The following is a 25,851-nucleotide window of genomic DNA, read 5'->3' as shown; positions in this document are numbered from 1 at the left end:
CAACTTCAACTGTAACTGTCAAGAGCCGTAATACTGCACCTAAAGAGCTGAACTGTGTCTCTCTGAAAGTCCTGGCAACCGGTTATAAATAAATAAATAAATATCTGGCTAAATCCTGGGCCTTCTCAGACCAAGCGAACATGGCGGGGAATAGCGAGTTTCGTGAAAAATCCCAGAGTTACATGCTCTGTACTCTGCGGAACGGGGAGGCTGGTACTCAGAGAGCAAAATCCACATCCTCCTAAGCTCTGAGGGCATGGAACTCCTGCTGATCTCCTCACTGGAGAAGCCTCACACCGTACTCCCAACACAATCCAGAAAGCACTCTGTGTGATATTAGGTGAGAGGTTTACACAAGGGCATAGGGTTTCATCATTGTGTTTACACAATGGCAATGTAGATGGATGATAATACCCTTTTCCTCACTACTAGAGCCTGCCTGAGAGGAATCAAGCTGTACTGCGCGGGCATGGTTACCCATCCACCATTGTTGTAAAGGACAATGTGAAAAGAAAAGCCAGCCAGTATGGTTCGGGTTGGCATGATAGTGTGAAAAGGGTACCAGAGAATTAGTTATTTTGTTGACAGTATTAGTCATTCTGAGGCAAAAGGTTAATCTATTGAAAGTTATGAAAGTTATCAAAGAGGAGCTTCTTCAGGAAATTCAAATTATTATTTTTATGTTAAAGTCGGTGATATTTGATTCAAGACGTATTATCAAGACAAAAAGTCCTCTCGTTTTCATCTTCATCTCACATTCAAAGTCATTTGGTCTCGCACAATTCTATATTTTAACTCATGTTCGAGTGCCGTTTGTCTCTCCAAAACCTTATTTTGACGTCACATAAAAGTCTGACAGAAGTTCTGCATAGGAGCACATCCCAACGCTGGTGTGTCTGGAATGCTCCAAATTTGATATGCCACCTTTCTCTTTCAATAAACCCCATCATAACGCTGACATTTGGCATGTCCAGAGAGCTAGAGAGAAGGTGTGAATTAGGTAAGCAGAAAGAACAGAGAGAAACAAAATCATCCGGGAGGCAAAACATCCCAAAAAAACAAATATATGTCCTGCAAAGCCAGACTCACTGCTCTCAACTATGACCCCCAGGGATTGGTTGGTTGGGAGGTACATACGGATAAAGTGATAAAAACCATGGGCAGCAGGCTGGCAAAGTGCCAATGATGTGTTGTGAGGTTGGGTCTCATTGGGCACGCTCAGGAATATGCTGTGGGGCTGAAGTAGGCACAAAATGTTCATGGAAAATATGCTAATCATCCAAATATCCAAAGATTAGTAAGAAAAATTACTCTACAGTTCATATACCCAATATGTTTTGCATTCCAAGTGGCACCTTATTCCCTATTTAGCATACTACTTTTGACCAGGGCCCATAGCACTATATAGTGAAAATTTGGGACGCAATACATACCAGTCAGACCACTGAGCACCTGCAGTGGGTGATAGATAGACCATTGCTTTGGGACTAAACTGATGAAGTTCTGTATTTTTCCCCTGCATGAGCTTCACTGATGAAGTGGCTAGGTCTGGTACAATTCTGTTTAGGCATTACCTCTAGTCTAAACCTCAATGACAGGCAAAAAAATGACATGCCCATTACATCATATCCATGAGCTAATGTCCATAAAAATTTCTGGTATGTGGAGTATACCAACCTCCTGTGTCACCAAGCCGATGTCTCTTCATTGTGACGGATGTGCCTTTTTCTCTGAAGGAACGAGAAGGGGCAGGAGGTGAATGTTGTTTTCTTCCTTTGAAGAGCTGCTATTGCCTTTCAATTAAACTCCAATGTTATCGGCCCATTGCAGCACATGTTTACTCCTAATAAGCTGCAACCGCTTGGATTTAGAGCAAATCTGGGAATTCCATAGGTGGGGAACCAATTAAGATTAGTTTTGCTATAATACTAGCTTTGGTTATTTGGGGGCCTGAGGAAAAACGTTGCAACTGTACCCTCCATGGTGGCTCTATGGAAGGTCTCAGGTTGGTGCGGGTTAGTTGTGTTGATTTTAAGTGGTGTCTGTTTGGTGCTTTCATCACTCGCCAGCTATTAATGACACTGTTAGAGCTTTGTCAAAGGTCACAGGCTATCAAGGCAAAATGTGTCCCAAAGCTGATTTCAAAGTGTGTCAACGTCATCACTGGAAGCTACTTGAGAAGGAACTGTCTCCTAGTACTCAAGGAAAAGGCAATGTTGTGTTAGCAATAAAGGGAGCCCAACTGTCGTCTCTGTAGGATGTCAAACTGCTGCATGCTTCCTCTCTGACTGTTCCTATCTCTTTGTATGATTAATGCCAGCCATGCTCTGTGTGCAGTCATTGCTCATTGCCTCTCAGACAGGCGGAATTGGATGCCCACAAAGGAGATATAAAAAGGTGCAAACATAATACGCTGTTGCTTTCCCCCTCCAGACGGAAAGATAGCACTCTGAAAGCCTTTGGCGGCTAATAGTTGTGTCTGTATGATTTCTGTCCACTCCCCTTGCAATACAGACATGTTAGAAGATGCTCCAGGCAAACACTGCATCTCGGGCTGGGGTTGTGTGTGTGCGCCGTCAACGCCTCGTGAAAGAGTGTAAAAACTACAAGAAAAGGAAACAAACAGGCAATTAAAAGGACATTGGTCTACAGGAAAAAACTAAAGGGGAAGGGGAGTGAGGTGTTATCCCCTCCCTTCACTACTACTGCCCCTTTATGACAGACTCAGATCGAGGGGCGAGTAATGCATTTAGGACCTCATTAAGGGATGGTCCGGGGCATGGCCGGGGCAGGAAGTGAGGAGTCGCCTGCCTCATTACTGAAGCATTCCTCAGCTTCGGAGTATGTGTGCGCTGTTGCCTGCATCAGCGTCACGCAAGCATTGATCTGAAACAGTAAAAGCTAGTGTAGTAGATTCAGCAGCATATGTGTAGGGTGTGTGGATCATGCCCATTGGAGTGTGTTATGAAAAAGTACTACTGAATTACTACTCAAAAAACTAAATAAGCTGAAACTTTTTGGGGGATATTAAAAAAATGAAAAACGAGCACGCCCCTATCAACATCGACGGGAACGCAGTGGAGAAGGTGGAAAGCTTCAAGTTCCTCGGTGTACACATCACTGACCATCTGAAATGGTCCACCCACACAGACAGTATGGTGAGGAAGGCACAACAGCGCCTCTTCAACAAATTGAGAGCATCCTGTCAGGCTGTATCACCGTCTGGTACGGCAACTGCACCGCCCGCAACCGCAGGGCTCTCCAGAGGGTGGTGCAGTCTGCCCAACGCATCAACCACCCGAGCCACGGTCTGTTCAACGCGTTATCATTCAGAAGGCGAGGTCAGTACAGGTGCATCAAAGCTGGGACCGAGAGACAGAAGCTGTTTTTCAATCTCAAGGCCATCAGACTGTTAAATAGCCAACACTAGCCGGCTTCCACCCGGTTACACAACCTTGCACGTTACAGGCTACTGCCCTATATACTGTGGCAAACCTCTTCAAGGTTAGGAGCGTTTGTCACATATTAAGTGGGAAACTGTCACCAAAATCAGCCCAGAATGAAAGTTCTTTCGAATATGACAGTATCTGTGTGTTTGTTTCTCCATCCTGGTCCACCCAGGCCGCAGGCAAGGTCAAGGATACCAGGTTTCAGTACACAAATCTGGTTCTCGGTAGGTCCAGGTCTAAACGCCAACAGGTAAGTCCAAAACAATCCAGCTCATACACGGTAAATCCAGCCAATATCGATTTTCTCTTTCTCTATGGTTCATAGATCCTTCCAGCCCTCTCTCTCCTTTCCTGGTTTGTCTTGACCCTTTATCTGTGGGTCGGCTCCACCTTCTGAGGGTTCCCCTTGCTTCTGGGAATTGTAGTTTTGGCAGTCGGCCATTTTGTGATCTGTAGTTCTGATCGGGGTGGCCATTTTAGTGATCGGGCAGAGCCCGTTTATTAGTTCTGCTCTCACATATCTGCCATTTATCACTCGACCCCCTTCTTTGCCACACATCTCCCCCCTAGATCCGACCCCCTAGGTCGGGCTACCGCAGCAAAATATGCGTGCATGCGGGATAACCCATCCACATTTCCCATTTCCTTCCCTGCTCTGTGTTTCAAGTCAAAGTGAAACGGTTGGAGACTCAGAAACTACCGCATCACCCGAGCGTTCTTTTCTTTAGCCCTATGTATCCAGGTGAGTGGGGCATGGTCACTGATGAGGGTGAAGTGGCGCCCCAGCAGGTAGTATTTCAGGGTTTCTAGAGCCCCCTTTACTGCCAGCGCCTCTTTCTCAACGACTGTGTAGTTGGTTTCCCGTGGTTCCAGCTTCCTGGTTAAAAACAGGATGAGGTGTTCCACCCCTTCTACCTCTTGGGATAGCACTGCTCCCTAGCCGACCTCTGAGGCATCCATCTGAACCACGAACTCTCTCTCAAAGTCTGGTACCACCAGCACTTTTCTCCCTTCCTGGTTTGTCTTGACCCTTTATCTGTGGGTCGGCTCCACCTTCTGAGGGTTCCCCTTGCTTCTGGGAATTGTAGTTTTGGCAGTCGGCCATTTTGTGATCTGTAGTTCTGATCGGGGTGGCCATTTTAGTGATCAGGCAGAGCCCGTTTATTAGTTCTGCTCTCACATATCTGCCATTTATCACTCGACCCCCTTCTTTGCCACAATACATAGACTTGGAATCACTGACACCTTTAATAATGGAACACTAGTCACTTTAATAATGTTTAAATAATGTTTACATACTGCTTTACTCATTTCATATGTGTATACTGTATTCTTTTCACCTGTAGTAGACTTTTAGTCAATGCCACTCTGAAATTGCTCGATCTAAAATTCTTTAACTTTTAGATTTGTGTGTATTGTTTAAGATACTGTTGCACTGTTGGAGCTAGGAACACAAGCATTTGCTACACCCGCAATAACATCTGCTAAATATGTGTATGTGACAATAACATTTGATTTAATTATATTTATGAAATTAATTAATTCCAACATTTTTAATCAATGTAATGTCTTGTCTTCATTCAGCTTAACTGCTTTAAAAAAACTAGTATGACCACTCTATGGAAAGGACTCTCAAGAACACTATGGTTCTCCATTTTGCTCTATGAACCGCACAAGTGTCTCGGGACTCATCTGAAGGTAACCCATACAAACAAATGTAAGTATAGAGGTAGGTTGTGGTAAAAAAAAGGGGCTTAAATATATGTACAAATAAATATATATACATATAAGTACAGTACCAGTCAAAAGTTTGGACATACCTACTCATTCAAGGGTTTTTCTTTATTTTGCTATTTTCTACATTGTAGAATAATAGAGAAGACATCAAAACTATGAAATAACACATATGGAATCATGTAGTAACCAACAAAGTGTTAAACAAATCAAATACCTTTTATATTTGAGGTTCTTCAAAGTAGCCACCCGTTGCCTTGATGACAGCTTTGCACACTCTCAATCAGCTTCATGAGGTAATCAACTGGAACCCATTTCAATTAACAGGTGTGGAATTTCTGGACTTTCTTTCCTTCTTAATGCGTTTGAGCCAGTCAGTTGTGATGTGACAAGGTAGGAGTGGTATACAGAAGATAGCTCTTTTTGACAAAAGACCAAGTCCATATTATGGCAAGAACAGCTCAAACAAGCAAAGAGAAACGACAGGCCATCATTAATTTAAGACATGAAGGTCAGTCAATCCGGAAAATTTCAAGTACTTTGAAAGTTTTTTCAAGTGCAGTCACAAAAACCATCAAGCGCAATGATGAAACTGGCTGTCGTGAGAACCGCCACAGGAAAGGAAGATCCAGAGTTATCTCTGCTGTAGAGGATAAGTTCATTATACTTACTAGCCTCAGAAATTTCAGCCCAAATAAACGCTTCACAGAGTTCAAGTAACAGACACATCTCAACATCAACTGTTTGGAGGGGACTGCATGAATCAGGCCTTTATGGTCAAATTGCTGCAAAGAAACTACTAAAGGACACCAATAAGAAGGAGAGACTTGCTTGGGCCTAGAAACATGAACAATGGACATAAGACCGGTGGAAATCTGTCTTTTGGTCCGATGAGTCAAAATTTGAAAATTTTGGTTCCAACCGCCATGTCTTTGTGAGACGCCGAGCAGGTGAATGGATTATCTCTGCATGTGTGGTTCCCACCGTGAAGCATGGAGGAGGAGGAAGTAGAATTTGATGGTGTGGGGGTGCTTTGCTGGTGACACTGTCTGTGATTTATTTAGAATTCAAGGCACACTTAACCAGCATGGCTACCACAGCATTCTGCAGCGATACGCCATCCCATCTGGTTTGTTTTTAGTGGGACTATCATTTGTTTTTCAACAAGATAATGACCCAACACACCTCCAGGCTGTGTAAGGGCTATTTGACATAGAAGGAGAGTGATGGAGTGCTGCATCAGATGAACTGGCCTCCACAATTACCCGACATTAACCCAATTGAGATGGTTTGGGATGAGTTGGACCGCAGAGTGAAGGAAAAGCAGCCAACAGGTTCTCAGCATTTGAGAGAACTACTTCGAGACTGTTGAAAAAGCTTTGCAGGTGAAGCTGGTTGAGAGAATGCCAAGAGTGTGCAAAGCTGTCATCAAGGCACATTCTTTTTTTTTACCTTTACTTAACTAGGCAAGTCAGTTAAGAACAAATTCTTATTTACAATGACGGCAGACTCATCAGCCTTGCTTTCTCAAATGACTGCCTTGCCTGGTTCACCAACTACTTCTCAGATAGAGTTCAGTGTGTCAAATCGGAGGGCCTGTTGTCCTGACCTCTGGCTGTCTCTATGGGGGTGCCACAGGGTTCAATTCTCGGGCCGACTCTTTTCTCTGTACACATCAATGATGTCGCTCTTGCTGCTGGTGATTCTCTGATCCACCTCTATGCAGATGACACCATTACTGTATACTTCTGACCGTTCTTTGGACACTGTGTTAACAAACCTCCAGACGAGCTTCAATGCCATCCAACACTCCTTCCGTGGCCTCCAACTGCTCTTAAATGCAAGCAAAACTAAATGCATGCTCTTCAACCAATCGCCCGTCTAGCATCACTACTCTGGACGGTTCTGACTTAGAATATGTGGACAATTACAAATACCTAGGTGTCTGGTTAGACTGTTAACTCTCCTTCCTGACTCACATTAACTCTTACATCTAGATGTTCCGCTAGCGGAACGCCTCGCCAATATCCAATGATAGAGCGTGGCGCGAATTACAAACACCTCAAAAATCCCAAAACTTCGTTGTAAAGGCTTTTTGAAATCGGACAGTGTGGTTAGATTAACGAGAGTCTTGTCTTTAAAATGGTGTAAAATAGTCATATGTTTGAGAAATTGAAGTAATAGCATTTCTAAGGTATTTGAATATCGCGCCACGGGATTCCACTGGCTGTTGAGTAGGTGGGACGCAAGCGTCCCACCTAGCCCATAGAGGTTAAGTGGCTGCTGCCAACATAATGACTCAAATCTCTGGCCACTTTAGCAATTAAAAATTGGATGTAATAAATGTGTCACTAGTCACTCTAAACAATGCCACTTTATATAATGTTTACATACCCTACATTACTCATCTCATATGTATATACTGTACTCTATACCATCTACTGCATCTTGCTTATGCCGTTCGGCCATCGCTCACCCATATATTTATATGTACATATTCTTATTCATTCCTTTACACTTGTGTGTGTATAAGGTAGTTGTTGTGAAATTGTTAGATTACTTGTTAGATATTACGCAATAGTCGGAACAAGAAGCACAAGCATTTCACTACACTCACATTAACATCTGCTAACCATGTGTTTGTGACCAATAAAATTTGATTTGATCTGCTATTTTTTATACTTTAGAACCGGAACCCCCAACAGAAGCTAGCCAGCTAACTAACTACTAGCTAATAGACAGTTAGCCACTGTTAGCGGTCATCAGCTAACCTTACCCTGGTCAACTCCTGCCAGTCTTCACAGCGCGTTTCAACCCAGAGCATACTGGACTGCTCTTTCTCCACATCTCCAGGTCTCCAAGCCGCAAGCTCTGAACCTTTTCACCTGGATCATCGTAGCTAGCAAGCTGCTATCCGAGTGGCTACCCCTTGGCTTACATCTCTGTCCTGAAGCAAGCACCAGTGAGCCTGGAATTAGCCTCGTGCTAGGCCCATCTCCCGGCTGAAGAGGTCCATCACATTTACATTTTTTTACATTTTAGTCATTTAGCAGACGCTCTTATCCAGAGCGACTTACAAATTGGTGCATTCACCTATAATATCCAGTGGAACAACCACTTTACAATAGTGCATCTAAATCTTTTAAGGGGGGGGTTAGAAGGATTACTTTATCCTATCCCAGGTATTCCTTGAAGAGGTGGGGTTTCAGGAGTCTCCGGAAGGTGGTGATTGACTCCGCTGTCCTGGCGTCGTGAGGGAGCTTGTTCCACCATTGGGGTGCCAGAGCAGCGAACAGTTTTGACTGGGCTGAGCGGGAACTGTGCTTCCTCAGAGGTAGGGAGGCGAGCAGGCCAGAGGTGGATGAACGGAGTGCCCTTGTTTGGGTGTAGGGCCTGATCAGAGCCTGAAGATACGGGGTGCCGTTCCCCTCACAGCTCCGTAGGCAAGCACCATGGTCTTGTAGCGGATGCGAGCTTCGACTGGAAGCCAGTGGAGAGAGCGGAGGAGCGGGGTGACGTGAGAGAACTTGGGAAGGTTGAACACCAGACGGGCTGCGGCGTTCTGGATGAGTTGTAGGGGTTTAATGGCACAGGCAGGGAGCCCAGCCAACAGCGAGTTGCAATAATCCAGACGGGAGATGACAAGTGCCTGGATTAGGACCTGCGCCGCTTCCTGTGTGAGGCAGGGTCGTACTCTGCGAATGTTGTAGAGCATGAACCTACAGGATCGGGTCACCGCCTTGATGTTGGTGGAGAACGACAGGGTGTTGTCCAGGGTCACGCCAAGGCTCTTAGCACTCTGGGAGGAGGACACAAGGGAGTTGTCAACCGTGATGGCGAGATCATGGAACGGGCAGTCCTTCCCCGGGAGGAAGAGCAGCTCCGTCTTGCCGAGGTTCAGCTTGAGGTGGTGATCCGTCATCCACACTGATATGTCTGCCAGACATGCAGAGATGCGATTCGCCACCTGGTTGTCAGAAGGGGGAAAGGAGAAGATTAATTGTGTGTCATCTGCATAGCAATGATATGAGAGACCATGTGAGGATATGACAGAGCCAAGTGACTTGGTGTATAGCGAGAATAGGAGTGGGCCAAGAACAGAGCCCTGGGGGACACCAGTGGTGAGAGCACGTGGTGCGGAGACAGATTCTCGCCATGCCACCTGGTAGGAGCGACCTGTCAGGTAGGACGCAATCCAAGCGTGCGCGGTGCCGGAGATGCCCAGCTCGGAGAGGGTGGAGAGGAGGATCTGATGGTTCACGGTATCAAAGGCAGCAGATAGGTCTAGAAGGATGAGAGCAGAGGAGAGAGAGTTAGCTTTAGCAGTGCGGAGAGCCTCCGTGACACAGAGAAGAGCAGTCTCAGTTGAATGCCCAGTCTTGAAACCTGACTGATTAGGATCAAGAAGGTCATTCTGAGAGAGATAGCAAGAGAGCTGGCCAAGGACGGCGCGTTCAAGAGTTTTGGAGAGAAAGGAAAGAAGGGATACTGGTCTGTAGTTGTTGACATCGGAGGGATCGAGTGTAGGTTTTTTCAGAAGGGGTGCAACTCTCGCTCTCTTGAAGACGGAAGGGACGTAGCCAGCGGTCAAGGATGCGTTGATGAGCGAGGTGAGGTAGGGGAGAAGGTCTCCGGAAATGGTCTGGAGAAGAGAGGAGGGGATAGGGTCAAGTGGGCAGGTTGTTGGGCGGCCGGCCATCACAAGACGCGAGATTTCATCTGGAGAGAGAGGGGAGAAAGAGGTCAAAGCACAGGGTAGGGCAGTGTGAGCAGGACCAGCAGTGTCGTTTGACTTAGCAAACGAGGATCGGATGTCGTCAACCTTCTTTTCAAAATGGTTGACGAAGTCATCCGCAGAGAGGGAGGAGGGGGGGGGGGAGGGGGAGGAGGATTCAGGAGGGAGGAGAAGGTAGCAAAGAGCTTCCTAGGGTTAGAGGCAGATGCTTGGAGTTTAGAGTGGTAGAAAGTGGCTTTAGCAGCAGAGACAGAAGAGGAATATGTAGAGAGGAGGGAGTGAAAGGATGCCAGGTCCGCAGGGAGGCGAGTTTTCCTCCATTTCCGCTCGGCTGCCCGGAGCCCTGTTCTGTGAGCTCGCAGTGAGTCGTCGAGCCGCGGAGCAGGAGGGGAGGACCGAGCCGGCCGGGAGGATAGGGGACAGAGGAAATCAAAGGATGCAGAGAGGGAGGAGAGGAGGGTTGAGGAGGCAGAATCAGGAGATAGGTTGGAGAAGGTTTGAGCAGAGGGAAGAGATGATAGGATGGAAGAGGAGAGAGTAGCGGGAGAGAGAGAGCGAAGGTTGGGACGGCGCAATACCATCCGAGTAGGGGGAGAGTGAGAAGTGTTGGATGAGAGCGAGAGGGAAAAGGATACAAGGTAGTGGTCGGAGACTTGGAGGGGAGTTGCAATGAGATTAGTGGAAGAACAGCATCTAGTAAAGATGAGGTCAAGCGTATTGCCTGCCTTGTGAGTAGGGGGGGAAGGTGAGAGGGTGAGGTCGAAAGAGGAGAGGAGTGGAAAGAAGGAGGCAGAGAGGAATGAGTCGAAGGTAGACGTGGGGAGGTTAAAGTCACCCAGAACTGTGAGAGGTGAGCCATCCTCAGGAAAGGAACTTATCAAGGCATCAAGCTCATTGATGAACTCTCCAAGGGAACCTGGAGGGCGATAAATGATAAGGATGTTAAGCTTGAAAGGGCTGGTAACTGTGACAGCATGGAATTCAAATGAGGAGATAGACAGATGGGTCAGGGGAGAAAGAGAGAATGTCCACTTGGGAGAGATGAGGATTCCAGTGCCACCACCCCGCTGGCTCGATGCTCTAGGGGTATGCGAGAACACGTAGTCAGACGAGGAGAGAGCAGTAGGAGTAGCAGTGTTATCTGTGGTGATCCATGTTTCCGTCAGCGCCAGGAAGTCTAGGGACTGGAGGGTAGCATAGGCTGAGATGAACTCAGCCTTGTTGGCCGCAGACCGGCAGTTCCAGAGGCTGCCGGAGACCTGGAACTCCACGTGGGTCGTGCGCGCTGGGACCACCAGGTTAGAGTGGCAGCGGCCACGCGGTGTGGAGCGTTTGTATGGCCTGTGCAGAGGAGAGAGAACAGGGATAGGCAGACACATAGTAGACAAGCTACAGAAGAGGCTACGGTAATGCAAATGAGATTGGAGTGACAAGTGGACTACACGTCTCGAATGTTCAGGAAGTTAAGCTTACGTTGCAAAAATGTTATTGACTAAAATGATACAGTACTGCTGGCTGGTGGAGTAGGCTAGCTAGCAGTGGCTGCGTTGTTGACTTTGAACGTGTAGCTGGCTAGGTAACCTCGGTAGTTTCAGTACTACACCTTGTCATGATACAAAGCAACTTTGTAGCTAGCTAGCTAACATAACACTAATCAAGACGTTCCTTGTAGTGTATTTAGTTTCAACAATGCTGCTCGTCGGTAATAGTTGGCTAGGTTAGGAAAAATGGCGTCGCGGGGGACGGAAATAGCTGGCTAGCTAACCTCGATGGCTGGCTAGCTAACAATTATCAATTAACAATTATCAAGCTATGACAAAGACAACTAGGTAGCTAGCTAGGTAAAACTGCACTAGTCAAATCGTTCCGTTGTAAAGTATTAGTAACTACAGCGCTGCTAGTCGGTAACGGTTGGCTAGCTGGCAGTGGGTTAATGATGACTAGGTGTGTTGAGTAAGTCTCGCGCCGCGTCGCGGCTGGCTAGCACACCTCGATAATACTCAAACTCAAACTACACAATTATCTTAGATACAGAGACAGCAAAGACAACTATGTAGCTGGCTAACTAACACTAACACCACACTAATCAAGTCGTTGCGTTGTAATGTAATAGTTTCTGCGGTGCTGCTAGTCGGTAGAAGTTGGCTAGCTAACAGTGATGACTAGCTAGCTAGCAGCTAGCAGTGTTGACTACGTTAGGAGGACGAAGATAGCTAGCCTCGATAATTACTCAGTTACTCTAAACTACACAATTATCTTTGATACAAAGACGGCTATGTAGCTAGCTAAGAAGAATTGCTCAGATCAAACAAATCAAGCCGTTGTAATGTAGCGAAGTGTAATATTACCTGTGGAGCGAAGCGTGGTGCGACTGCTCGCTCCAAACCGGAAGTCACTCCTTGGGCTACAATACATATTTTACTGCCAACACGGAGCCCCGCCGATTCCACCACGACTGGTATACCGACGTAAACCACCCGAGGGGTTTCAACAGGCTCCTCTGTCGCGACCTCCCCTGAAGGCCCATCCGCTAACCTGCTAGCCGCGGCCTGCTAGCTGTCTAGAGCATATTGGTCTGTTAGCTGAAGAGGACCATCAACCAATTTCTTGGGCTACAATACCTATTTTGCCAATTGGCCTGGACCCTTTTGCTGCCTACACGGAGCCCTGCCAATCCAACATGACTGGTCTGCCGACGTAACCATCCGAGGGGGCTACAACAACAGACTTCTTCCATTGCAACGTCCCCCCTAAGGCCATTCAGCTAGCCTGCTAGCGCCGGCCCGCTAGCTGTCTGAATCGCTGTGTCTCCAGCTCGCCTAGCCTCCCACTGGTCCCTATGATCACTCGGCTATGCATGCCTCTCCCTAATGTCAATACGTCTTGTTCTTTGCTGTTTTGGGGAGTGATTAACTTATTTCACTGTAGAGACTCCAGCCCTGCTCAATATGCCTTAGCTAGCCCGTTTGTTTCCCCTCCCACACATGCGGTGAACTCACCTGGTCTAAATGATGTCTCTAGAGACAAAACCTCTCTCATCGTCACTCAGTGCCTAGGTTTACCTCCACTGTATTCACATCCTACCATACCCTTGTCTGTACATTATGCCTTGAATCTATTCTTCCGCGCCCAGAAACCTGTTCCTTTTACTCTCTGTTCCTAACGCACTAGACGATCAGTTCTTATAGCCTTTAGCCGTACCCTTATCCTACTCCTCCTCTGTTCCTCTGGTGATGTAGAGGTTAATCCAGGCCCTGCAGTGCCTAGCTCCACTCCCATTCCCCAGGCGCTCTCATTTGTTGACTTCTGTAACCGTAAAAGCCTTGGTTTCATGCATGTTAACGTTAGAAGCCTCCTCCCTAAGTTTGTTTTACTCACTGCTTTAGCACACTCTGCCAACGCGGATGTCCTAGCCGTGTCTGAATCCTGGCTTAGGAAGGCCACCAAAATCCTAACTATAACATTTTCCGACAAGATAGAACTGCAAAACGGGGCGGATTTGCAATCTACTGCAGAGACAGCCTGCAGAGCTCTGTCATACTATGCAGGTCTGTGCCCAAACAATTCGAGCTTCTACTTCTAAAAATCCACCTTTCCAGAAAGTCTCTCACCGTTGCCGCATGTTATAGACCACCTTCTGCCCCCAGCTGTGCCCTGGACATTATATGCAAATTGATTGCCCCCCATCTATCTTCAGAGCTCGTACTGTTAGGTGACCTAAACTGGGACATGATTAACACCCCGGCCGCCCTACAATCTAAGCTTGATGCCCTCAATCTCACACAAATTATCAATGAACCTACCAGGTACAACCCCAAATCTGTAAACATGGGCACCCGTGTTAATCATCCTGACCAACCTGCCCTCTAAATACACCTCTGCTGTCTTCAACCAGGATCTCAGCAATCACTGCCTCATTGCCAGCGTCCGTAATGGGTCTGGGGTCAAACGACCACCCCTCATCACTGTCAAACGCTCCCAGAAACAATCCAGCGAGCAGGTCTTTCTAATCAACCTGGACATGCTGTAAGGATATTGACCTCATTCCATCAGTAGAGGATGCCTGGTTATTCTTTTAAAAGTGCTTTCCTTACCATCTTAAATAATAATGCCCCATTCAAAAAATTTAAAACCAGGAACAGATATAGCCCTAAGTTCACTCCAGACCTGACTGCCCTTGACCAGCACAAAAACATCCTGTGGCGTAGCCCCTGTGATATGCAACTTTTCAGGGAAGTTAGGAACCAATATACACAGGCAGTTAAGAAAGCAAAGGTTAGCTTTTCAAACAGAAATTTGCATCCTGCAGCACAAACTCCAAAAAGTTCTACGACATTGTAAAGTCCATGGAGAAAAAGAGCACCTCCTCCCAGCTGCCCACTGCACTGAGGCTAGGAAACATTGTCACCACCGATAAATCCATGATAATTGAACATTTCAATAAGCATTTTTCTGCGGCTGGCCATGCTTTCCACCTGGCTACCCCTACCCCGGTCAACAGCCCTGCACCCCCCACAGTAACTTGCCCAAACCTCCCCCATTTCTCCTTCACCCAAATCCAGATAGCTGAAGTTCTGAAAGAGTTGCAAAATCCGGACCCCTACAAATCAGCTGGACTAGACAATCCGGACCCTCTCTTTCTAAAATTATAATTTTTACACCCCCTATTACTAGCCTGTTCAACCTCTCTTTCGTATCTTCTGAGATCCCCAAAGATTGGAGAGCTGCCGCAGTCGTCCCCACTCTAGACCCATACTGTTACAGACCTATATCTATCCTACCCAGCCTTTCTAAGGTCTTCGAAAGCCAATTTAACTTGTTATGCATAGGGGGCAGTATTTTCACGGCCGGATAAAAAACGTACCCGATTTAATCTGATTATTACTCCTGCCCAGAAACTAGAATATGCATATAATTATTAGCTTTGGATAGAAAACACCCTAAAGTTTCTAAAACTGTTTGAATGGTGTCTGTGACTATAACAGAACTAATTTGGCAGGCCAAAACCTGAGAAGATTCCAAACAGGAAGCGCCCTCTCTGACTATTTCTTGGCCTTCTTGATCATCTCTATCCAAAACAGGGGATCTCTGGCATAACGTGACATTTTCTAGCGCTCCCATAGGCTCTCAGAAGGCGGCAGAACGGTGAATGATGACTTTGCAGGCCATGGCTGAAAAACAGTAGCGCATTTGGATAGTGGTCGATCTGAGAACAATGAGACTGGGGGCGCGTGCACGAGCCGACACCATGTTTTTACTTTTTCGTCTTTGATCGAAAACAGGGTTTCCCGGTCGGAATATTATCGCTTTTTTACGAGAAAAATCGCATAAAAATTGATTTTAAACAGCGTTTGACATGCTTCGAAGTACGGTAATGGAATATTTTTTAATTTTTTGTCACGAAACACGCCGGGCGCGTCACCCTTCTTTACCCTTCGGATAGTGTCTTGAACGCACAACAAAACGCCGCTATTTGGATATAACTATGGATTATTTGGAACCAAACCAACATTTGTTATTGAAGTAGAAGTCCTGGGAGTGCATTCTGACGAAGAACAGCAAAGGTAATCCAATTTTTCTTATAGTAAATCTGAGTTTGGTTAGTACCAAACTTGGTGGGTGTCAAAATAGCTAGGCATGATGGCCGGGCTATCTACTGAGAATATTGCAAAATGTGCTTTCACCGAAAAGCTATTTTAAAATCAGACACAGCGATTGCATAAAGGAGTTCTGTATCTATAATTCTTAAAATAATTGTTATGTTTTTTGTGAACGTTTATTGTGAGTAATTTAGTAAATTCACCGCAAGTGTTCGGTGGGAATGCTAGTTCTGAACGTCTAATGCTAATGTAAAAAGCTGGTTTTTGATATAAATATGAACTTGATTGAACAAAACATGCATGTATTGTATAACATAATGTCCTAGGAGTGTCATCTGATGAAGATCATCAAAGGTTAGTGCTGCATTTAGCTGTGGTTTTGGTTTTTGTGACATTATATGCTAGCTTGAAAAATGGGTGTCTGATTATTTCTGGCTGGGTACTCTGCTGACATAATCTAATGTTTTGCTTTCGCTGTAAAGCCTTTTTGAAATCGGACAGTGTGGTTAGATAAAGGAGAGTATTGTCTTTAAAATGGTGTAAAATAGTCATATGTTTGAAAAATTGAAGTTTTGGGATTTTTGAGGAATTTGTAATTCGCGCCACGCCTATCATTGGATATTGGAGCAGGTGTTCCGCTAGCGGAACATCTAGATGTAAGAGGTTTTAACAAACAGATCACTGACCATTTCGAATCCCACCGTACCTTCTCCGCTATAAAATCTGGTTTCCGAGCTGGTCATGCGTGCACCTCAGCCATCCTCAACGTCTTAAACGATATCATAACCGCCATCAACAAAAGACAATACTGTGCAGCCGTATTCATCGACCTGGCCAAGGCTTTCGACTCTGTCAGTCACCACAATCTTATCGGCAGACCCAACAGCCTTGGTTTCTCAAATGTCTGCCTCACCTGGTTCACCAACTACTTCTCAGACAGAATTCAGTGTGTCAAATCGGAGGGCCTGATGTCCGGACCTCTAGCAGTCTCTATGGGGGTGCCACAGGGTTCAAATCTCGGGCCGACTCTCTTCTCTGTATACATCAATGATGTCGCTCTTGCTGCTAGTGATTCTCTGATCCACCTCTATGCAGACGACACCATTCTGTATACTTCTGGCCCTTCTTTGGACACTGTGATAATTAACTAACCTCCAGACGAGCTTCAAGGCCATACAACTCTCCTTCCGTGGCCTCCAACTGCTCTTAACTGCAAGTAAAACTAAATGCATTCTCTTCAACCGATCGCTGCCCGCACCTGCCCGCTCGTTCAGCATCACTACTCTGGACGGTTCTGACTTAGAATATGTGGACAATTACAAATACCTAGGTGTCTGGTTAGACTGTAAACTCTCCTTCCAGACTCACAGTAAGCATCTCCAATCCAAAATAAATCTAGAATTGGCTTCCTATATCACAACAAAGCATCCTTCACTCATGCTGCCAAACACACCCTCATAAAACTGACTATGCTACCGATCCTTGACTTCGGCGATGTCATTTATAAAATAGGCTCCAACACTCTACTCAGCAAATTGGATGCAGTCTATCACAGTGCCATCCATTTTGTCACCAAGGCCCCATATACTACCCACCACTGCGACCTGTATGCTCTCGTTGGCTGGCCCTTGCTTCATGTTCGTCGCCAAACCCACTGGCTCCAGGTCATCTATAAGTCTTTGCTAGGTAAAGCCCCGCTGAAAGTGATGTCATGTCTTTGGAAGCTTCTGATAGGCTAATTGACATCATTTGAGTCAATTGGAGGTGTACCTGTGGATGTATTTCAAGGCCTACCTTCAAACTCAGTGCCTCGTTGCTTGACATCATAGGAAAATCAAAAGAAATTAGCCAAGACCTCAGAAAAATGGTTGACCTCCACAAGTCTGGTTCACTCTTGGGAGCAATTTCCAAATGCCTGAAGGTACCACATTCATCTGTACAAACAATAGTAAGCAAGTATAAACACCATGGGACCACGCAGCCGTTATACCGTTCAGGAAGGAGACACGTTATGTCTCCTAGAGATGAATGTACTTTGGTGTGAAAAGTGCAAATCAATCCCAGAACAACAGCAAAGGACCTTGTGGAGGTGCTGGAGGAAACAGGTACAAAAGTATATTTTTTAACAGTAAAAACGAGTCCTATATCAACATAACCTGAAAGGCCGCTCAGCAGAAGAAGCCACTGCTCCAAAACCGCCATAAAAAAGCCAGACTATAGTTTGAAACTGCACATGGGGACAAAGATCGTACTTTTTGGAGAAATGTCCTCTGGTCTGATGTAACAAAAATAGAACTGTTTGGCCATACTGACCATCGTTATGTTTGGAGGAAAAAGGGGGAGGCTTGCAAGCCGAAGAACACCATCCCAACCGTGAAGCTGAGTTTAAATGTATTTGGCTAAGGTGTTTGTAAACTTCCGACTTCAACTGTATATATGGCACAGGTGGTCAAGTAGGCTACGACATAAGGCTGTTTGGCTCAGCTTAATTGCGAGGAAGAATTTTACAGGGGGTTTCTGATTAACAATGCCATGCTGGTGGGTGGTAGCATTGAAATAAAACCCAGCCCTGAAAAGAAACGTAGGCTGAAAAGAATTAGCATGTTACCACTTCGGATTTCCCACTTTAAGCCCAAAACATTATACTTTGACAAAAATGAGGACTTCTTCAACATCATGCACTCTTATAAATAAGGATTTCCAAAAAGATTCTTCAGCTGTCCCCATATGTGAACCCTTTGAAGAACCCTTGTTGGTTCAAATCAAATCAAATTGTATTTGTCACTTTCTCCAAATACAACAGTAAAATGCTTACCCACAAGCCCTTAACCAACAACGCTTTAAAACATAAAAATAGAAAATAAATCTAACAAATAATAAAACAGCAGCAGTAAAATAACAAGCAAGGCTATATACAGGGAGTACCAGTACAGAGTCAATGTGCGGGGGCACCGGGACATCATGGCACGCATGATAGAACAGCAGAATATGTACTGCAATCATTTTTGACCAATCTGCTCACCTCCGTTTGGACGCTCCTCTACTCTGTTTCGTCAAGAAAAGAATTACAATAACAGAGGGGCTGTTTCCCCTAATGCAAATGTCATGTCTTAAATAGATATATTTTTTAACCCTTTTTCTTTTATTGGTAGTTATAGTCTTGTCCCATCGCTGCAACTCCCATATGGACTTGGGAGAGGTGAAAGTCGAGAGCCATGCGTCCTCTGAAACACGACCCTACCAAGCCTCACTGCTTCTTGACACACTGCTCGCTTAACCTGGAAACCAGCCGCACCAATGTGTCGGCGGAAACACCGTACAACTGGTGACCGAAGTCAGCGTGCATGCGCCTGGCCCTCCACAAGTAGTCGCTAGATCACGATGGGACAAGGACATCCCAGCCAGCCTAACCTGGATGACGTTGGGCCAAGATTCCATCTTTAAGGGAAATGTTTCATTCCATGCTTTCATGGGTAACACGTTACAACCTTGAGGCTGCATTTGTTATTCACAATTTTATTTAGTTATTTATTTAGTTATTTAGCTTGCCAATGAGCTAACAATGAGCTAACAACAACAATGAGCTAACAACAGCTGAATCAAAGGGGATGTGTCGGATTTCAAAACGCTTCCGCAATAGTGAGTTGAGAGGATACACTTATGCTTCTTTCGGCAGGAGAGAGAGGAGGAAGAGAGGAGGAAGAAGAGAGGAGGAAGAGTGGAGGAGGAGGACACTCTTCCGTTCGCCTACTAACGAATTGACACTCTCCTCAACCACTTTCGGTTTCCGGGTCACAGAGGAGAGGCGAGGATGACGGAGGAGTGGAGGAGAGGACCGACTTTTGCCCAATTTATAATCTCCCTAGGTACGAGCATGCCAAGGCCAGCTACAGGCTCATGTCCATGTCTCCTCAGAGGTCCGCTGGCCTGACCCCTCATGGATTAGCTGTCCAAGTAAATGAAGCCAATTAGGAACCTCCCTCTCACCTCACAACTGGGGCCACGAGTGAACGCCTCAATGTGTTCACTGGCGGCGAGAGGAGGCGAACAGGGAATTAGATTCCCCCACCTCATTGTCTAAGACATGCACACTGGAGGGAGGGAAGTGTATGTGTGTCTGTGTGTGTTTATGTGTGTGTGAGAGAGGGTGCAGATGGGGGTCTGTGTGTGGGGGGGGGGGGGGGGGTTGGGGGGAGTACACAATATGAAGCTTGATAAAAATTGTTGTGATACCGGCCCCTGACGTTTTTGAAAATGATGCATCATTCAATGATTTGCATGAAAATGAAGGTAAATCAGGATAACATCGAAGGCAGTTCGATAGAAGGAGTAATACAATGTTATCATTGAGAGGGTAGACATAAATTGGAATGCACATGATTTTGCAAACACCGCTTCCTTTCTAGCTCAATGCTTAGTTTGGTGAATACAGTATTTCCTGTCTTTTGGAGCACTGATGGATACAGAATTTGTCGCACGGTGAAATAGATTGTTCCGGCATTTTGGGATTTCCGAGGCTAGTCGGGAAAACATGCAGACATAACATGGAAATACAAGCTCATCCAGGTTTAAACAACAAATAGCAGGTGACTGTTAAAGACTTAACCTGAGAGGATTATTTCAGGGGATTTATTTAAAACAATGTGCCGCTAACCAAGTATGGTGCTTACCTTCGACAGATGTTACAGTTTTATTGGATTTTGCCTGGGGAGTTTACAGAGATGACACTCCAACACCCAGCTGCATGTTCACAGCAGATATCGTATGACATTATTACTTACCTTAGTTCATCCATAAGGATCAGAATAGTTCTCAATGAAAGGGGCGAGAGATCCTTTGAGAAACTGAGAGGTGTACATTCTCAATCCCTGACTACTACAAACTTTGAGTGGTGGAAGATTTTGGTGAGAGGTTATAGTGAGATTTGGCAGCAAGAGCATGTTTGATCAATTTGGTTGGGTTTGCAGGCCTTTTTGTCGGAGATGTTAATCCCTGGGTTCGAGGGCCTTATCGATTTTATAAAACGTTTGCCAACATATTTATAAAAATATTAATAACATGTTTTGATTAAAAACATTATTTTAACGAGTAAATTCATTTTTGCATTCTCATGCTTTGTTAAGGGCTGCCAGTAACTCCTGAGTGAGCTCTCACACCGATGGCCACTCACAGCCATTAGTTCCCTTGCATCCGGGCCTGCATCGGATAACTTTTGCATTCTGAAGTTGCTACCTAAACAGGCTGGTCGTTAGTTATTTTCTTATGTTTTGACCCAGTCGTTAATTCTAATCATTCTATTCATTCAACGTTGCTATGCTAAACAAATCAAGAAGTTCAATAAATAATGATTTAATAAATAGACAATAGGCCTACTTAGGCCGCACTGCACTGGTCACATTTATGGAATTCTCTTTACGGTTTCCATGGTGAATTATTAGTTTCATGTTCATTCTTGGGCTAGCTAGCCTACTAGCAAGGGAGAGATCACATTTGTAAAATTATACAGTACATTGTACATTGTTGCACAGGTAGAGGCAGACAGTTACAGTTATACAACCCCCAACTGTTGCAAAACAAATAGTAGCATGGAAAAATAATATTCAGATGTTTTTTCCCGAGCGACATGAAGTTTATGAATTTCCTGCCTGGGCTGCTGGACAGTGGAATTATGAGATTAATACATCATGGTATTTTGCTGGAGTTGTTGTTCACATATCAACCAATCAGCATCCAGGATCCAAACAACCCATTTTATAATGTGCAGTTACATATGCATATAGGGGCAATTTAAGATAGAGTTACGAGGCAATCTATTGTGAGAAGTAATGGTGTATTGTTGACACTTAAATCTTGAAAGATTTCTAACATTTGAAGGGCTTTGTTGGAGGGTCTTAGATTATTTGCTACTGTGTATGTCTCTCTTTATGTGTATGGTTTTAAAAATCATAGGTAATAATATTCAGTATATAAATATCTGGTTGATAAATCTCCTTTTCCTTTATAGAAATAAGCATCACTCATGCTTGTGCAGTGGCTAACGTTCAAGGCCTAGGAATAATTCTTCCTGCCTGCCTCTATCCATAAAACCAAGGATTTTTCTGTTCGTTATTGCATTTAAAAAAATGTTTTTACTAACAATCATTATGTTTTTTTATAATTAAATACTTGCATGTAATTGATGCTGTGAGCGTTGTGATCTCATATAGGCTATACAGCATGGTTTATTATCCAATTCAGCATTCGACACGTAATAAAGAGTACATGATTATCTTGCAACCAAGTTCATTCCTAAACCACTGCCTGAGTCCATCCATCCATCCTTTCTTATCTTTATTTGTACATCAGTGAACATACACATTGTATGTATCCAATATCCGATGTGTGTGTCACCCTAGGGTACGTGTGTGTGTGTGTGTGTGTGTGTGTGTGTGTGTGTGTGTGTGTGTGTGTGTGTGTGTGTGTGTGTGTGTGTGTGTGTGTGTGTGTGTGTGTGTGTGTGTGTGTGTGTGTTGTGGCGTTATAGCACAGTAACGCGGGACCCGGGGACATGTTCTGTCATCCCCCAGACACTTCAATCCCTGTAATTAGTGTCTCTCTGCCTTTAATGACACATGATTTTAATGCAGAGCAGTTTCCACTCTGGGGCAGCATGGTGCTGCCGCTGCTGCCTTCCTGGGGGAAATCATGAACTGCTAATTAAGTAATGGCCTCAAATCCACTTTTTCCCATCATCAGCACATTAGGAAGAGAGACTCACAGGGACAGTGTACTTTTAATAACTTTTTTAAACAGGTGTGGATGGGGAAGGATGGAGGCTGGCCTGGTGCCATTGGACCTAAGGGAGATAGTGCCCTGAGAGAAGTTCCTTATAGGAAGGGAAGTTGAGAATGAGTCATAAAAAGTTGGGGCCCTCATGGGACCAAAGGGAGATAGTGAAGTATGGAAGAGAGAATTTTTTGGTGTAAACATGTGCATAAGGCGAGGGAATGCAACATCTGGTCTGACAGACAGGCGACAGCGCGATAAAAGTTTGTCTTATAGCCAAAACATAGCAAGTGCTACAAAATACAGGTACTGTTAAGAAAATGAAGGTGGAACAGATATTTGTATTACTATAGTAGCATCGAAGAAGTCCCAGAGATCGTCTCAAAGCCACGGTGACAGTATCTCCACTTTTCACCAGTAATGGGCCTAAGGTATAAAAGTGTGTCCTACACTCAAAATGCTGCCTTAAATGCAGGGAATAGAATTGTCAAGATACAGGAAAAACTCCCTTTACACAACCAACACATTAAATATCCAGTTGTGCTAACAGAAAGGGGCCACAGCATAATGTCTAAATGAGCTAATTTACCATATAAACCCAGTACATAATCAACAGATCATTTCCTTTGTGTCAGACGATAGCATCGGGCACTTCTAAGGAAGCCAAATTGGACCTGTCACTTAGTGTTTTACTAAACCTTTTATTTTCTCCGCCAATAATATATGTTCCAAAGTCATTTGTAATCATTTTCAAAATGGATATGCCCCCACAGTGTAATTTCGTATCAAGATCATTTATGGTTCGTTTAACGTCAATATCTGCTAAATGAAGCATGATGAGAACCTCTTATTCCCATGGAAGCCGTTGAAATCGCTAGCGACTTTCTGTCTTTCTCCCAGCGTCTTAACATCATCTAAAATCCCACTGTAGCATTCCATTTATTATCCATACACAATCCAATTACTTGTTTATTTCTCCCCATTGTTTGCTTGCATGGGAACAATTGGCTACACTGTTGTTGTGGTAAATGCCGGAATCTATATTTTCAGCCATTTACCACATTTCCTAACAGGTTTCAAAGTTGTCTGTGGGATTTATTGTGGAATACATTATGTTCATACAAAAGAAAAATGGATTTGAATTGGGAGTTATATAAGCCTGTGCAAATGTTGTGGTGAGTGAGTATTTTATTAAACAGTTTATGTTTTAGCTCATGTAAATATTGATTGATATTTAATCAGTGGACGCTTTTGTCCAAATGGCACCCTGCTATACACTTTTCACACATAGTGGTGAAAAGTAGTGCACTGTAAGAAATAGGGTGCCATTTGACGCACACGTTTTTAGAACAGATAAAAGAGTGACCTTGTCTGAGACAGTCTATGGCCAATGCTTCATTGCTTTATGACATGATGAGTTCAATTGAGTTGGGCGCCTCTGTCAGAAATTATTCTAAATGTATCACCACATAGTGGGAATCTGAGATATTTATGAGTGGTGATTAAGTGGGGGTTACGAGGACCTTCTCTATACTGTACCTCTTCTATGAGACATTAACCTAAGGCAATGTTATTGGCCTATGAAGAAGCGTGTGTAGCCCTGGCTTTAATATCTCCATGCAATCTCACATGCCAGTCCCTGAGTTATTAGTAACCACCATCAGACCTGGGTTCAAATCATATTTTGAACCCCACCATTCTGGCACTGCAGGCAGGCTCAAGCAAATACTATTTGAAATGAAGTCTGTTCATTTTTAGTAATGTTTAGGATATCAATAATAACCCTTTTATGTCTACCAGAGAATCCAAATGCATGTCTCCCATTACATATGGAAGAGTTGATATGGAATACTAGTTTTGTTAGTACTCACATATTAGTTATCAACTCATCTCTCATTGCAAATATTGTTATATTAAATCAGAGGATTCACAATCTATGTAGATCTCCACTACAATATGAAAATAGTCTTTCCAGGCTGTGGGACTTGGGTAGGGCATTGTGTTATTGGAATCCACAGCTCCAGCTGGAGATATACCCACTGTTCTCCCCTCTGACTTTTATTTGGTCAATAATGTTTGTCAAGTGTACCGATGTCAGTTGTGAAATAATACCACCCCGTTCTTTAGATTCCAACCGCACGCACGCTTAGAAGTCAGGTTTGGGGAGAAGCCCGAAAATGTAACAGCTTTAGTGTGTCACGTACACATATTGAAGGTCCAATGCAGATGTTTTTTTACCTCAATATCAAATCATTTCTGGGTAACAAATAAGTACCTTACTTTCTCAATAAATAATTTTGCAAGGACTGTCTGTGAGTGGTCTGAATAGGGAAGGGAATACTGAAAACTAGCTGTTATTGGCAGAAATGTTTGGAATCCTCTTTCTTATTGGTATATTAACTCCATCTCACAAAAACAGGTTGAAATTTCAGACTGTCTTTTCAAACAGCTCTTAAACAAAAAGGGCATTATCGTAATTTTTGTAATTACTGGCCAAACACTCTTAGCAACTAGGCTACCTGCCACCCCACAGTATTATTCCAACCTCATAGTGTGGAAATATATGTAAAACACAGGAAAATCACATTTTTGGCTGCATTGGGTCTTTAAAGGATGAGTCATATGTCTCATTTGAATATTTATTGCATGAAGTATTCATTGAATTGTTTGGCCACATAGACGGCTGAAAAAGAGCCATCAGTGTTTGACTGTCAGAGCGGTAGTGAATCCAACTAAAATAACATGAAGCTGTACCTTTCCTTCTCAAACAATCTGCATTCATCTCTGTGGGTTTCTACCTTTGTGTGGAGTTATTTTCGGAATCTTGTTTTGTATAATTTGAGCCAGAAGGGAGGAAGCAAGTGTCTTGGCCATTGCCCACCCTCTCTCGCTCTCTCTCTCTGTCTCTCTCTCTCTCTGTTTCTCTCTCTCTGTCTCTCTGGCTCTCTCAATTTCAATTTAAGGGGCTTTATTGGCATTGGAAACACATGTTTACATTGCCAATGCAAGTGAAATAGATAATAAACAAAAGTGAAATAAACAATAAAAATGAACACTAAACATTACTTACAAAAGTTCCAAAAGAATAAAGACATTTCAAATGTCATAATATGTCTATATACAGTTTTGCAATGATGTGCAAATAGTTAAAGTACAAAAGGGAAAATAAATAAACATAAATATAGGTTGCATTTACAATGGTGTTTTGTCTTCACTGGTTGCGCTTTTCTTTTGGCAATATGACACAAATCTTGCTACTGTGATTGCACACTGTGGTACTTCACCCAATAGATATGGGAGTTTATTAAAATTGGATTTGTTTTTGAATTCTTTGTGTGTCTGTGTAATCTGAGGGAAATGTGTTTCTAATATAGTCATACATTGGGCAGGAGGTTAGGAAGAGCAGCTCAGTTTCCACCTCATTTTGTGGGCAATGTGCACATAGCCTGTCTTCTCTTGAGAGCCAGGTCTGCCTTTGGCGGCCTTTCTCAATAGCAAGGCTATGCTCGCTGAGATTTCCTTAATTTTGGGTCAATCACAGTGGTCAGGTATTCTGCCACTGTGTAGT

The sequence above is a fragment of the Salmo salar genome, chromosome 04 (genome assembly GCF_965601325.2).
Source record: "Salmo salar chromosome 04, fSalSal1, whole genome shotgun sequence".
NCBI lineage: Eukaryota > Metazoa > Chordata > Actinopteri > Salmoniformes > Salmonidae > Salmo > Salmo salar.
This window is presented reverse-complemented; position numbering follows the sequence as displayed.